Source organism: Mastomys coucha, unplaced genomic scaffold, assembly GCF_008632895.1.
Source record: "Mastomys coucha isolate ucsf_1 unplaced genomic scaffold, UCSF_Mcou_1 pScaffold13, whole genome shotgun sequence".
Taxonomy (NCBI): domain Eukaryota; kingdom Metazoa; phylum Chordata; class Mammalia; order Rodentia; family Muridae; genus Mastomys; species Mastomys coucha.
Window position 1 is genome coordinate 65,246,555 of NW_022196895.1, and position 5,524 is coordinate 65,252,078.

A 5,524-nucleotide genomic window follows, 5' to 3' on the forward strand; every position below is an offset into this window, starting at 1 on the left:
CCATTCCCTCAAACCCCTTCCCATGCCCCACTACCCCGGCTCCCTCTCAAATTTATGGCTTTTAAAAATCATCCTTGTTACTGGTTATTTCCTATTATTATAACAATAGATTATTATATATGAAGATATACTGCTGAGTCTATAAGTGTCGCTTCTATATGTCTATTTTAGGGCTGACTACTTTATTGCATGACCAGTTAAGGAGCTGTCCTTGGGAAAGGCTGGTTCTCTTTCTGTCCACAGCTGTTAATAGCCTGTCCCTTTTCAGCTAGGGATAGCTTCCCCATGAAGTTTCCCACAATCCTGCCGGCATGCCAACCAGTATCATCATTCTTTAGGGAGTCATTGGGCAGCCACGTTGTTCAGATTCTATGGGTGTAGCTTCTCTGTCTTATCTGTAAGACAGAATCTTGTAACAGAGTTCTTCGTCCTCTGACTTTTTTTTCTTTTTTTCATCTTTCTTTCTTTTTCTTCCTTTCTTTCTCCTTTCTTGGCAATTCTGTAACTTTATTTGACATTCAGCAGGTTACTTCTCATCCACATTGACCGTCCGTAGATTTTTGAGTGTAGTAACAGGCACATAAGTTACCAATGTGTAGAGCTTGCTTGGTGAATGCTCATCCTCATTACGTTTCCTGGACAAACGTACTCGGAAGTGATATGGAACATTCCATATTCCCTTGGCCCAGACAGCTTTATTTATTTATTTATTTATTTATTATTTTTGGTTTATCAAGACAAGGTTTCTCTGTGTAGCCCTGGCTGTCCTAGAACTTACTCTGTAGACCAGGCTGGCCTCAAACTCAGAACTCCACCTGCCTCTGCCTCCCAAGTGCTGGGATTAAAGGCGTGAGCCACTACTGCCCGGCTCCAGAAGGGTTTATTGAGCCTGTTCTCAATGAGCACATCTGGTGTCCCCATTTTCTTCATGGCAAACTTCCAAATTTCTTGGAATGCCTGAGGAACACACTTCTTGAAGCCTACTACGTGGACGTGCTTGTGAATGTTGATGGTGCATTCTCGGGCCACCACTTCGTTGATGGCAGAACCACCCTTCTTCTTGCCACCCTTCTTTGCTCCCGCAAAGCCGTTCTGCTGGGCCCAAATCGGAAAGGAGTCCTCTGGCTTTTATAATCTCTCTGCCTCCTGTTCATCTGTGTTCTATGAGAGTTAGATGGAGATGTTGCGCTGTAGATGGTCCAACTGGGCCAGCAGGTCACCCCACAGTCAGCTGTTCTCTATTTTTGACCTCTCCATCTTCTGGATGTGATCTCTCTCGGGTACAAAAGGAAGCCTCTTTATTGAGAGGTGAGAGTACCCTTACCTGTATCTGTAAGGACGGTATTTAGAATGCAATTAGAAATTATACTAATTGGGAAAGTGGCATGAGGATGTTTGCTCTAAGACCTAAGACCTCACTAGCCATGGGTTGTTGTCTAGATTTACCTTACCAAGCATGATTTCCCTCCTGTTGCATGGGCTTTAAGTCTAATTAGATGGATTTGGGCTACTCCTAGATAAAAGTACAACTACTGTATCTCTAGGGATATTTTGCTCTGATAGACAATGTTGTGGTTCAGAAGTTATTTTCCTCCTCAGGATCCTCTAAAGGAAGAGAACTGATAGAGTGAAATATATTCATAATATATGTGTGTACATTCATATGTATTCATCTAGGAATGGGATCCCTATGAGATTTACCCTATCTACATTGGCATGTCAATATGTATTGTCATTCCTCAGGTTCTGTGTATGTATGTGTGTGTGTGTGTGTGTGTGTGTGTGTGTGTGTGTTTGCATCTGTGTGCAACTTATTAGAATGGCTTACAGGTTGCAGACCTGGTAATACAACACTGGATGTCTCTTGATGGAAAGAGAAAGAATCCAGTAGTTTTTTAGTTCACACGACAGAATGTCTTAGTCTATGTTGGAATCCTGAAGAATTAGGTTCTAATGCCAATGCCTCAACGCAGAACAGAATGAACTTACAAGAGTGAGGGCAAGCAAGCAACAAGCAAAAGTTTCCTTACTTCACGTCCTGTTATGTGCTCTTCCAAAAGAAGGTGTGGCCAAGATTTAGGATGGGTCTTTCTGCCTCAAATGATGCAATCAAGAAAGTCCTTCACAGGTAGATCTAACTGCTTGGGTTCTCGGTGATTCCAGAAGTAGTCAAGGTGACAATCAAGATTAGCCATCCCAGTGTCTCTGAATCAGGGCAAATGCTTGGTAAGGGCCTGGTAAGTGAGGTTAAGTAGGAGTTCAGATAGAAAAGCCTCCATGTTCAAGACTAGAGAGAAGCCCTCTAAGATAAAATGTGAAGAATTTGGAGAGATGAACTATTCATAAGTTATTTCTCTGCTGGCAAAATGAGTCAATTCAAGCTTCTTAGGAAACTGCTCTCCAACATAGGGAGAGTTCACTGGCCCCAAGGAAGGAGGGCAAGGAAGTCGCAGTGGTAAGAGAGACAGAGGAGAGGGGAAGAGAAAGAAAGTGTGTGGGCCAGGCATGCAGAGAGAAAGAGAAGGGGGTGGAGAAGACAGAAGGAAAGGGGCAGGGACAGATGTCTGGATTATACAAGAAAGAGCCTCTAGGGAAGGGGAGGCCCAGCCCATTTGCTGGAAAGTTCGGGGGTAATGGGTGTTTCCAGGTAAGGACTCAGGGAGAACCTGGAGGCCAGTTCTGCTTTGATATGTAAAATATGCACCTCAGCGCCTCCTCCCGGGCCTTAAACCCATTAGGAATATTAGTGCTAATAGAGAAAGAGAGAAGGAAGGAAGGTGGTGGGCTTAGGGAAAGGAGGAAGGTTGTGTGTGGTCCCAGGCAAGAACCAGCTAAAGTGAGTTAAAGAGTCAGCAAGCCACGATAAGAAAGTAGGCAGGGCAGCAAAAACAAACAGGCAAGCGAGGGCAAAAGGTAAGGAGTGGGCAGGGCCCGGGGGCTGGGCACAAAGTCCATCTGGCCACCAGAGCGGTCTGGGAAGTGAGAGCCTGCAGCCATTAGGATCCATTACTAAATCCAAGTCAGGAGCATTTGCCGTATCCTCACCCCATCAGATGGTATGGCTGAGGCTGTGCATGATGCAGACTGGCTGAGGCTGTGCATGACACGGACTGGCTGAGGCTGTGCATGACACGGACTGGCTGAGGCTGTGCATGACACAGACTGGCTGAGGCTGTGCATGACACAGGCTGGCTGAGGCTATGTATGACACAGGCTGGCTGAGGCTGTGTATGACACGGACTGGCTGAGGCTGTGCATGACACAGGCTGGCTGAGGCTGTGCATGACATGGACTGGCTGAGGCTGTGTATGACACGGATTGGCTAAGGTTGTGCATGACACAGGCTGGCTGAGGCTGTGTATGACACAGGCTGGCTGAGGCTATGTATGACACAGGCTGGCTGAGGCTGTGTAGGACATGGACTGGCTGAGGTTGTGTATGACATGGACTGGCTGAGGCTGTGCATGACACAGGCTGGCTGAGGCTGTGCATGACACGGACTGGCTGAGGCTGTGCATGACACAGGCTGGCTGAGGCTGTGTATGACACAGGCTGGCTGAGGCTGTGCATGACACAGGCTGGCTGAGGCTGTGCATGACTCGGACTGGCTGAGGCTGTGCATGACACAGGCTGGCTGAGGCTGTGTATGACACGGACTGGCTGAGGCTGTGCATGACACGGACTGGCTGAGGCTGTGTATGACACAGGCTGGCTGAGGCTGTGTATGACACAGGCTGGCTGAGGTTGTGTATGACACGGACTGGCTGAGGCTGTGCATGACACAGGCTGGCTGAGGCTGTGTATGACACGGATTGGCTGAGGCTGTGTATGACACGGACTGGCTGAGGCTATGTATGACACAGGCTGGCTGAGGTTGTGCATGACACAGGCTGGCTGGGGTCATTTACCCCCTCGAATTGATTCAAAAAATGGTGGGGAAACGTTTTTTAAGGATCACATGAAAGACAGTACTTGTTCTTTGTAAACAGTGCAATCCCATAAAATGAAAGAAAATGTGTAAATGGGAAGACACGTACTGAACATAACCTGGTGTTCTGTTCTCTTCCATAACCCAAACTACAGGTAATAATGTGGTCACCAACAACAAAGACAAAACAACAACAAAAATCCCCAATGAACAAACAAAAAACCCTAACCAGACACTTATTTCATAATAGCTGAGCAAATTAGCACTCTTCTCTTGTTGATTCATTGGATGTCCCTAAAAATCAGAGTCAGTAATTTCTGCTATCTTTAGTAAGGGCACAGTTGATTTCTACATCTAGACATTTTTGGATTCTTCTCATTGCTATTTTTAGCCTATGTTAGGACCTTATGTTCCCTTTAAGTTGCCATCTCAAAGGACAAGGTCACATGTGTGATATATGATATATGATATGTTATATATGCAAATATGTCATAAATAAAGCTGCTCACATTCAACGTGACTCTTCTTCTACATAGGTTTCCGATCTTAACATTCTTAAACATACTAAGGTATCCTCTACAAATCTCCTTGGCACTTCTCAATACAGTCAAGTTGGGGTTCACACATGATCATTTCAGCAAGATACTACAAAGCCCTAATGGCTAACTGGATCAGGGCTATTTAAAGTTGGGAGTGGCTATCCAGGGGCATGGAATGCCAGAAGAAAGGATTCTGTGGATAATCTTAAAACTACATCTTGGCTACTACAGCCTAAAAATATTAACGGTGATATATGCTGTGTCCATGCTCAATGGCTTCTATTTATGTGGAACATCTCCCAATTGAAGTGTATCATTAACATGAAGGTAACATACTTTTGTGGGTATGATGTCCATGAAATTTTTCCTTTAGTATTTCTAGGAGACCTAAGAGATCCTAGGAGACCTTTAGACCCATCTACTACCACTCTTTGGTCAATGAGATTTCCTACAAGTATTTGTTAGGAGACCATATGAAAACACATCCCTCTACCTACAGAACCTGAGCTGGAGCCCTTTGAGTCAGCACTTCTAGGTACTTCTCCTCTGCTTAAAAACCTTTCTTCTAAGAACCACTGAACCCCCAATTCCAACAGTCAATCTGGAATCCAGTTAATGTGTACAGACTATCTACCCCTGTTCTAGACTGCAGAGACATAGTAAGAGCAAGAGATTCATGGTCTGTGTTCCAGGAGTTGATAGTCCGAAATTCTCTATCAATAGACTCATGAGTCAAGTTGAATCCACGTGACTCTTCTTGAACTGATCTAGTCAGGGCTTCGGCTTCCAAAAGAGTCTCAGGTGGTACCGTGCACTTAACATAACCAGTGCTGCCATAACCCCATAGGGTATAGTTATTCTTCTCCCGGCAAGAATCATGCCAGTCATGATGGCTGGGTCAGAAACATCTTCTTGCTCTACTCAGAAGTTGCCTTTCCTCCAATGTACTGACTGGTTTTGTATGCCAACTTGACACAGGCTGGAGTTAACACAGAGAAGGGAACTTCAGTTGGGGAAGTGCCTCCATGAGATCCAGCTGTGGGGCATTTTCTCAATT

General features: G+C 45.3%; 1 pseudogene; it reads right to left on the bottom strand.

The window, feature by feature from the left end:
• Nucleotides 1-526: 526 nt before the first annotated feature.
• LOC116087489 overlaps nt 527-5,524 on the bottom strand; it is a 17,996-nt pseudogene continuing 12,998 nt past the window's right edge.